This window comes from Cannabis sativa, chromosome 3 (genome assembly GCF_029168945.1).
Source record: "Cannabis sativa cultivar Pink pepper isolate KNU-18-1 chromosome 3, ASM2916894v1, whole genome shotgun sequence".
Lineage (NCBI taxonomy): Eukaryota > Viridiplantae > Streptophyta > Magnoliopsida > Rosales > Cannabaceae > Cannabis > Cannabis sativa.
Genome location: NC_083603.1, coordinates 58,101,499 through 58,113,055, shown reverse-complemented (window position 1 = coordinate 58,113,055; position 11,557 = coordinate 58,101,499).

Sequence of the window (11,557 nt, the reverse complement as noted above, 5' to 3'; positions counted from 1 at the left end):
CACGCTATCGACTTTCTTAGGTTTATTTGTAAACCTTGCAAGAAATTATGAATGTGGAATAACAATCTAAAATAATCCACTATGTGTTAATAATCACATTAACTATATTAGAATGAATTCATACACAATAAATTAAAATTTATTAGTGATAATAAAGTGTGATTTATTTTTCTTAATTATACAGTAAAAACTGTATATGTTAGATGAAGTTATCAGAATAAATTTTGAAAATTTCTACTGTTATGGAAGAAATTTTCTACTAGTATGGAAGAAATTTATGAATAGTGATGTAATAAAATTACATATATAGTTTTGAGGTTTAAATGAATCATGTTTTTACCAATGAATAAACATGCTTAAATAAGAAATCTTATTAAACAAAAATTGCCTGTGGGCTAAATTTTTAATTTAATAAGATTAGATTTAGATGTAGATTATGATAGATTTACACAATTTATGAAAAACTTAAAGTTTAATATTTCTATCTTAATGAAAGGTATGAAACACTTAATTATTTATAAATGTTTCAAAATTTTATACTTTATGATAAAATTATTAAATTAAATCTACATAATTTCCTGTGGGATAAATTAAGAGAATTTAATTTAACATATTAATCATGTGAATGTAATAAAATCCCTGTAGGGTAATATTATTATGTTCACATAATTCATGTCCATTATGTGATCTTAATCCACTTAATATATATAATTTTATATAATTAAGGATGTTGTGGCTACTCCCTAATTATTTAAAATTATGTAGTTCACTAGACACCAAAGTATAAACTGAAGATTAAAATTTTACTAAATCCAAAATTGCCTGTGGGCTAAATTTTAAATTTAATAAAATTAGATGAACTTTATGATAGATTTAATTAAACAATTAGTTTTGGAAAATGAAGGTTTATTATCTATCTTTAATTAAATTTGTGATAACACTATTAAATTAAATCCCCATAACTCCCTGTGGGGTAAATTAAGAGAATTTAATTTAACATATTATCCTAATTAATTATACAAATATAATAAAATCCCTGTGGGGTAAAATTATTATACCTATATAATTAATTACAAGTTATGTCCATTAAGGTGAATTTTAATTAATATATAATTTTATACAAATAAGGATGCTGTGGCTATTCCCTAATTATATAAAATTATATTTTCACTTTGACATTAGGTATTGGGCTCTACCTAAAAGTAATTTCGTTATTAACATAATAGACAATCACTGAGATTAGTGCTCCTAGTGTGGTCGTCCGAAGATCATTAAAAACCGTTCTAGATATGAGCATTTGTCCCAAGTTCATGTTTTCTTATGTCAAACCAAAAAATTACTTACATTTTATTCATATTTTATTCATTTTAGGAAGTTTTATGAATATTTTATGAATAATTTTATGAAGTTTTATGAAACTTAATGTGCTATATAAAATATTCAACCTATCTTAATGTTTGAATATTTCTAAATATATCTAGCACTATAAAAGTAATTATATATAGCATTTAAATCATACAAATCAAAATTAATTGTATTAAAAATAAATTTGCCAAATAAATACAATTATTGTATGATAATAAATTAAATGCTTAATTCCATAATATATAATTAATTATGCATTTATGACCATATAATATCTTAAATATTTGCACTAATAATTAATTTGTATAAATAAGGTAAATATACAAATTAGTACAATTAATTATATGAAATGAATTAAATGCAAAATTAAAGAATATACTTAATGGCAGATTTTTTTTCAACTTTTATTAATTTAAACAATAAATTACATAAATTTGGTAATAAATAATTAAATGCACAATTATTACATGCCTAAATAAATCATGTAATTAATTACCAATTTAAAACAAATTTCCATTCTCAATTTATACTAAATAACATATTAATTCTAAATATATGTATTAAATTAAAAATGGAAATTGAATGAATGTAATTTATTGACTAAATTAACACAAAATAGGAAAATAATTAATATTCCAAATAAATAAAAATTTGGAATTTTCCTTTTTTTTTTTATTTTGAAAAAAAAAAAAACTGCCCCGACCCAAACCCGAATAGGAAAACGAATTCCGACGATAAAAATTCATGGAATCACTCCCATTTGAATCTCCATGCATAAATAAAGAGATTCATGTCGGTTTTAGGCAATTAAAACACGTAAAAATTGGACTTTAATTTTAATAAAAAATTTCTAGTCCGTATGAGTTCTTAAAAAATTAATTTTCAAATTTCAATGATTTTTCACATGTTTAGATCGATCTATAATACTATATGAATATAGTGATGTATATAGAATTCGAAATAAACACCGAAAAAAGAAAAATGAAATAAAACAACCAACGGACCAAAAACTCCAATTTTTTTTTTTTTTCAAATGAATCTAAATGCAAAAATTAAGACATTCATATAGATTTCATGCATCGAAAACACGTAAAACAAAGACTTTAAGATCAACAAAAATTTCGGGTCCGAATATTTTTTTTTTTTTTTGAGCTTTCTTTGTTTTTTTTTTCTAAATGAGTTTTCATGCTTAGAACAATCTATATTAATATATGAATGTATTGATTCAGAATGTATAATGTATATATAAATATATATACATATATATATACAGAAAATAAAATAATGTACCGTATGTATATATATAATCATGAAATATATATATGTATATATTTATATATAGCATTTAGGTATATAAATAATATGATATAATGAATATATGAACATATATATATACCTAATGAAATGAAGAAAATATCTATATATATGTATAAACTGTATATGAATATATATATAAACTGGATGTATATATAAACAGAATGTATATGAATATATATATAAACTGAATGTATATAAGTATATACGTATGAAAATGTATATATATAATATGAATATATATAATATGAATGTATACAAATATTTATGAACACTGTATATAATATATATATATATATATATGAACACCGTATATACGTATATATATATTAAACTCAAACTAAATCAAGGCAGAGATATATAATCCGCTCTGATACCAACTGTTAGACATTATTAAATGTATAAACTGAAATATATATGTTTATGTATAAAATGCAGAATTAAATCAAACATATATATACTATGAATAAAGGATCGAAATACCTCCAGCCATTGAATCTTTGAGCTTTAGTCCCACATAAGCTTGATCTGCAAAAGAAACCGACTGATGTGGGTAATCGGGCTTCCTCGCTCTCTCAACTCTCTTTAGATGGAATTTGCTGTTATGAACAGAATGAGTGAGGAGCTCGGGGACCGAGACCCTATATTTATAGGTGAGATACTCCATCAGTATCTGTGCCACATTAATTGTCAAAATATTTTGACAATTAATTCAGGAAATTAAATCAGGTAATGAATATAGAAATCTGACCATATATAGAATATTACGTAATTGATTCTGTCCAGATTCAATGAATATAAAATATTCGTTTATCAGAATCAATAATATTATTTTATTTCCTTAATTAGAAATATTCTAATATGACATTGTAATTTTTTATGTAATGAATAAATGTGTATAATGTTATTTAAAAATAGCTTTGAATAATTTGTTTTTAATATATAATTTAAATGAATATACATTAAATTTTTTAAAAAAATTATAAATTAGTTTTTATGACTAAATATTAGTCACTGAATAATTAATTTACGTAATTCATTATTTATCATTGCCAACTAAATTATTTAGTCACAAAACATTACACCTTCCATGACTAAATTTTAGTTGTTAAAATTTACTTTTTTGGTTGTTGAAAGTCCATATTGGTATTTATGTGACCAATTTATCAATCTTATTGTGACTAACTTCAATATATTTTGTGACTAAATTTTAGTCATAGAAAATAACATTATTCGTGACTAAATATATTAGTCACTAAATCTCTTCTACGACCGACTTTCAGCGACTAAATGGTGACTAAAAATAATTAGTCGCAAAAAATTTTGGGTGACTAATTAATGAGTTTTAATGACCAAAAAACTAGTCGGCGAAAATGACTTTTTTTGTAGTGATATATATACTCTAGCTTTACCGATGTGATACTGTCGGATGGTATGAAACGAACATACATATCCAATGTAATCTAACATGCTTCCTAACATGCACGCTAAATATGTAAATATATATCATACTGTTATACTAATCTTACTTCAATTCCGAATTCAGGTGTGCCGGTCAACCTGAGTGGAACGATCTGTTTGGCGAATTACAGGCTCCTAAACCATAACAATCACAACACTGATAAGTGACACGCTAAATCACAACCGGGACAAAGGTTTTAAAACCACTCTAACCTAATGCAACTTAATACACAAAATACCCCAAACTAGCAGGGAACAAACTGCCTAAAAACCCGAAACTAGCACGAAACGACAAGCTGAGAAAAAATCGGTTTTCATCCCTGCTGCAAAATCCGGGTAACCGGTTTTACAGGCAGTGTAAAACCGGTTAGTCGGTTTTACCCTGAAATCCCTCAAAAATCAAACACCTAATCAAAACGTTTCCAAACTCAACCAAACTTTCCAGACCTGCTAATTAGACCCTAATAAGCATTTCTAAAGCAACAAAACAAAGCTTCATGCATAAAATCAAAATCCACCATTAAAGCTCCAAGCTTTGAGTTCAAAACTCAAGCTTGACTAAATCTCACAAACATGCACTAAAACCTGCTCAATTCACCATGTTTCACCATAATGTAACCCCAGAAAACAACACTAAACAATAACAACAACTACAGCAACGAAAATCATCATATTACTTTGAAAATCATAATTTTTGACCAAAATTCTAAACTAGCTTAAAATCAACCAAGCATGCATCAAAATCAGATTCATTTCACTCAATCAAGCATGTTTAAACTTCTGAAAACAACACATAATCAGAGCAGCAACAACAATCCAAAACTAAGCATGCAACCTATCATTTTCCTTCAAAAAACTCAAGAAACAAAGGAGAAAGTTATAAGAACCTTACCAACAATTAGAAATCACTAAATCTTGAGAAAATAACTTGAATTACCAAAGAAAATGCCCAGCTTCTTTCTGCTCAAAGAGGGCCGAAAGAGAGAGAGAGAGTTTGAAGAAAAAGAATTTTGCTTTTCTCTTGATTTTTTTCAATTTTTTTAAAAAATGAGTTATAACCTTCATTTTTCCTTATTTAATTCAGCCAAAGCAAAATAAAAAATCAGATTACATAACATATTATAAAAATTCATAAAAGACAAATCTCATAAAGGCAAATGACTATTTTTCCCTTCCAACACTAAAAGGGGGCAAAAGAGGACTTAAGGGTATTTTGGGAAAACTCTAAGTTCCCGACTTATCCCGACATTCTCAATGTCTAAATAAACCGTTCCACAATACTGAAATACTAAATTGTGATCTTACTGAGCCATACACCGCGTTCAATGTTGCTGGGCACCGAAAATGCAAAATTATGAAATTTCACTATATGACATAAAAATGCATTCTGAATTCAAATATAACAACATAAATAATTATTTAAATATCTATAAATAATTTTCATAATTAAATCTTAATCAACTGCTAATTTCCAAATTAAACTAAGCGATCTTTACATAATATCTTGACTAAGTTCAATATCGGTCCAGTCCAATTTATACTCCATACAATCGAAACTAGTATACTTTACCAATATCCTGGAAAGAACATAACACTTACTCCAAGTGTAAGTATACTTCATCGCTGATTATCACATCAGTGTAAATCCAAAACACTGATGAAACAGGGACTTAGTCTTTTGAATCATATAATCACAATCACATTCCACTGTGTTGACAATACTGTAATTGTGAATAAATATATGTTCTGGACTTAACTGATTTTGTGTATATATAAAATATATATATATTAAACCATAAACATGAAAAATACATGTTAACATAAACCACTTCAAATCTCTCAAATTGATAACTAATCATATTGTAGTGGGTTTTATTTAGGGCACAAAACCCAACACAACCAACCTAGATGAGAGAGTTCCTTCTGTAGAGATTTCACCTCCTTTATTGTTCTTCACCATATTCGAACCTTGATTGAATGAGTGTCGTGCCCACACATAGCAAGTCACGTACTCAATCAAAGTGAATAAGACGGTGGTAACCAAACCTGAGGAGAGAAAGAGATTCAAGTTGAAATCTTGATAATGATCTAGAGATCTTGAACGGAAGAAGTCATATTATTCCGCTAATCAATGTAAGGTTTTCTTAAACCCTTATGTGTTTAATTTTGTTGTTTTAGAGAATTCATATTTAGGATGTTAATCAACATACTTGTTAGTAACTCTAGATCTTGGTAAAATATTCCCAACAAGGGCCTGCTATTCAGATCTACTGAGATGTTTGTATCAATTTGGCCAGTTGTAGTGGCCAGGCTTGTGGCGCCTGTCGTGGTGATAGGATTTACCACATCTGCGGTATTCATAGGGATTCCAATTGTGGCTGAAACCTGAGCATTTGGATCTGCAATCTGTTGGTCTTGAGAGAGACTTGAAGATGTAGATGGTTAGGCTTGGCGTGTTCAGATCTTTGGGATAGTATGGGCTCAGATTTTATTAGTGGATGGGTGACACCTTTGTATATGTAATATTTTGATTATGTTTGTAAAACACAACGGATCTCATAATTATGTAACTTATTTGTTAAATTCTAGTTGTCATTTGTCAGAGTTGCACCTTCCACTTTTAACCATTTAACCAAATTAATAAGTTGAGAATGGTGCAAACCCCAAACTAACTAAGTTATCATTATTTGTACTGGGTCATGTCTCTTGACATGTTTGTTGTCTCTCTACATTAGAGTGATTCTCTTTTTGTGTGTAATTGTTTACTGGTGTTTGTTTGATTGATCTTCTCTGTAATGGCTTCATCTAGTGGAGTGAACAAGGATATGGAACAAAAATGGAAAAATATATGTCTTGACGACGAGGAAGATAACGAGGTGGTTTATGAAGAGGAGGATGTGGAAGAACTCGAGTTTGACGATCGGTGGTGCCTTGTCGGTCGATTGCTAACGGGGAAAGTGTCGGACTTCATGATATTTCAAAATATTATGGCGGACTTATGGAAACCGGGGAAAGGAATGTATGTCAAGATCATTGAACAGAATCGATTCCTCTTCCAATTTTTTCATGAAATCGATATTCAAAGAGTGTTAACGGGAAGCCCATGGACGTATGATCGAAAGCAGTTAATTATTGAGCGGCTGAAAAAGGGTGATAATCCGAGAACAATTGCACTAAATACGCTGGACATTTGGGTGCAAATCCATGATCTTCAATCTGGATTCAAAACTGCAAGGGCGGTACAACAAGCAGGGAACTATATGGGCGTTTATCTGGAATCGGATCCGAAAAATTTTCAAGGTGTATGGCGTGAATATTTGCGGGTTCGAGTTCGTTTGACTGTTGACGTTCCACTCAAGAGGCGCATGAAATTCAGAAAAAAAGGTGGTGAGTCATTTTATGCAAACTTCAAGTATGAATATCTACCAACCTTTTGTTTTATTTGCGGTATAATGGGCCATTCCGAGCGTTTGTGTCACAAGCTATATGATACTCCATTGGAAGACATTGAAAAACCTTATGGTATAGCCATGCGAGCCCCATCAAGAAAGCAAAGCTTCCTCACAGCTTCTCCATGGCTGCGTACCAACTTTGCCGATCAACCACCAAGAGCCGACGGTAACAATGGTGGTCCGAACACAATTACTCCAATGCCATCAACACAAGCTGATTTTGTGGGATCTCACCAGCTGCATCATAACACCCACGGCAATCAAGGCATTCCCATATCTCAATCCCATGATTCTAGGGAGGTTGGTCAAAGACTTGATAAGGCTATTTTTGATCCTATCGTTAATGTGATAGAGAATGATGCTATGTATATTTCTGATGTGGATATGGATTTGGTGGAATTAAAAAGGAAAAGAATGGAAAGTGCCATATATAAAGCTGCTGATGTGGCAAAGTCTAAGGAAGTGGACCATGATGATGAGCCCAATAATGTTCTTGTTCAAGATAATATTGGTCTTTCAAAAAATGGGAGTTCGGTGGGCCCTGGTTTCCAGGCCCACCAATCATTATGAATATCATAAGTTGGAATTGCCGTGGGCTTGGGAACCCGCGGGCCTTACAATTCCTAGTTGACATTTGTGTCAGTAAGAAACCCAAGTTCTTGTTCCTTTGTGAGACTTTGTGTAAAAAAGATATTGTGGAAAGGGTAAAAATCAAATTGGGCTTTGAAAGTTGTTTCTCTGTTGAAGCCCAAGGAAGAAAAGGAGGCCTTGCACTATTTTGGAAGATATCAAGTGAAGCCCATCTTTTAGGATACTCCAACAATCACATTGATATGGAGATTTCTATCACTGGGTATGCTAAATGGAGGCTGACCGGCTTTTATGGTGAACCCCAACGTTCACTCCGCGCAACAACTTGGAATTTGCTCCGTGATATTGCCGCTGAGTCGACTCTCCCATGGTGCGTAATCGGAGATTTCAACAACATTACTTCCAACGGTGACGTTAAAGGAGGCCGCCCCTACCCCGACACCCTCATCAACGGCTTCAATCTTGCTCTTTGTGACTGCCGTCTTGATGAATTGGCTCTTGGTGGTTACCAGTACACTTGGGAGCGTGGAAGAGGAGGTCCTGCACATGTTGAAATCAGGTTAGATAGAGCCTTTGCTACTCATGAATGGTTCTCTATTTTTCTTGAAGCTAAGCTGTCCAATTTTGATTATACTTCCTCTGATCATACACCCCTGCTGCTTGAACCCGACCCCACTATAAATTTCAGACCAGTACGTTTGTTTCGTTATGAGAACGCATGGGGCCGTGAGGCTTTGTGTGGGCAGTTGGTTAAAAACTGCTGGGATGAAAATATACATGTTTCCCTTGCTGAAAAAGTTCATATGTGTAGTTTAATTTTAACTGAATGGGGATATGAAATTACTGGAAGCTTTAAACAGCGATTAAATAAAAGCAAGAAAAAAATGAGCCATCTCAAGTCGGCTACTGGCCCTTTTTCTACTGATGATTTTTCTGCAGAACAATGTAATTACTTTGAGATTTTAGCTCAACAAGAGATTTATTGGAAGCAGCGATCAAAACAATTTTGGCTACATGCGGGTGACAAAAATAGTAAATACTTTCATGCTACTGCAAGTGCTCGTAAACGTAGTAATGAAATTGTTCAATTGCAAGACAGTGCTGGTAATTGGAAGAACTGGTCTTCGGGGCTTGATCATGTTATTGTTGATTATTTTTCCTCTCTGTATAATGCCGAAGGCATCACTTGTGATACTGTTGTGAGAGGCATCAATTGCTCTGTGTCTAATGTTCATAATGAGGCTCTTTTGCAACCAATTACTCCTGAGGAAATCAAGCAAGCTCTATTTCAAATGCATCCTGACAAGGCACCAGGCCCTGATGGCATGGGTCCTGGCTTCTTTCAGCAGCATTGGGAAACTGTTGGTCCTGATATTGTGCAACTTGTTACGAATTTCTTTGTTACTGAGGAACTTCCACCAAGTATAAATGACACTCACCTCGTGCTGATTCCTAAAAAGAAGAACTTTACTACTATGGGTGATCTGCGTCCTATTGCCTTGTGTAATGTCTCTTATAAAATTGTGGCCAAAGTTCTTGCAAACAGGATGAGAGGCATGATTGATCTTATTATCTCTCCCACACAGAGTGCCTTTATACCTGGTAGACTTATATCTGACAACATTATGGTTGCTTTTGAAGTCATGCATTATCTGAAGCGGAAAAGAAGAGGTAAAAAAGGCTTCATGGCCTTGAAACTTGACATGAGTAAGGCATATGATCGTGTCGAGTGGGACTATCTGAAAGCTGTTATGGTCAAGATGGGATTTGCTAGTAAATGGATTAATCTTATTATGAAGTGTGTTACCTCTGTCAGATATTCTGTGGTTCATAATGGTCATATCTTGGGGCCAATTATTCCTTCTCGTGGGATTCGTCAAGGTGATCCATTGTCTACTTATCTGTTTATCATTTGCGCTGAAGGTTTTTCAGCTTTAATCAAGAGCTATGAGGCTAACAGAATTATACAAGGCTGTCGCGTGGCTAATGGGGCACCTTCTATTACGCATATGCTCTTCGCTGATGACAGTTATCTTTTCTGCCAAGCCACACCTGATGCCGCTGGTAGTATGAACAGACTTCTTCACACTTTTGAGCTTGCTTCGGGACAGCGTGTTAATGTCACCAAGTCTTCCATCTTTTTTAGTCCTAACACAGTAACTTCGGTTAAGGTGCAAATCACTTCTATTCTTGGAATGGCCGAAGCAACTGCTGGTTCTTTCTATCTGGGGCTTCCAAATATTATTGGGAGGAAAAAAACGGTGATTCTTGGCTTTCTCAAAAACAAAATTGTTAACCGAATCAACAGTTGGGATGGTAAATTTCTTTCTCGTGCTGGGAAAGAAATTTTGCTTAAGACTGTCATCCAATCTCTCCCAACGTATGCCATGAGTGTTTCCTTATTCCTTTGGGTATTTGCCAAGACATTGAGAAAATTATGGCAAGCTTTTGGTGGAAAACAAAGAGCTCAAATGGACAAGGTATCATCTGGATGTCTTGGGATCGTATGGCCACACCTAAAGACTCTGGGGGTATGGGTTTTCGACATCTCCATGACTTTAATCTTGCTATGTTAGCCAAGCAAGGCTGGAGACTTCTCTACTCTCCTTCTTCTCTTGCTAGTCAGGTGTACAAAGCTAAATACTACCCTCGTACTGATTTTCTAAATGCTGAATTGGGTAATAATCCTAGCTTTGTCTGGCGTAGCATTTGGAGTGCACAGCATCTGGTTCGGCTAGGAGCTAGAATCACTATTGGTACTGGTCTTTCAACACATATCCTCAAGCAACCTTGGCTTCCTGACTCTGTCAACCCCTATGTCTCTACTACAGGACCGGGTCTTGATGGGTATATGGTAAGCTCTCTCTTTGATGTCTCAACTCGAAGCTGGGATGTCTCTCTTGTCCAGGATATGTTTAACACACGGGATGCAGCTCTCATCCTTGGAATTCCTCTTAGCTCTACAGCTACTGAAGATTGTTGGTCTTGGACTGGGGATAGAACAGGCAGCTACACTGTCAAGTCTGCCTATGCTATGTTGCAACTTCAGAAGACTTCTCGGTCTGGGGAAAACAATTCGGGATTCTGGCACAAACTTTGGCACCTTAAAATACCGCCAAAAGTGACAAATTTCATGTGGAGAGCAGTTTCTGATGCTCTTCCTACATGCCTCCAACTGGTTACTAAGTGTGTAAGTATCTCTCCCACTTGCCCTGTTTGTCAACTACATGCCGAAACACCTTCTCATGTTCTTCTCAACTGCCCGATTGCTCTAAGCTGCTGGCACAAGGTTGATTTGATTCCTTTAGCTGATTCGCAAGGTACTATTGGTCATTGGCTTTATAGTGTGTTTGCTAATTATGATGATGATGTTA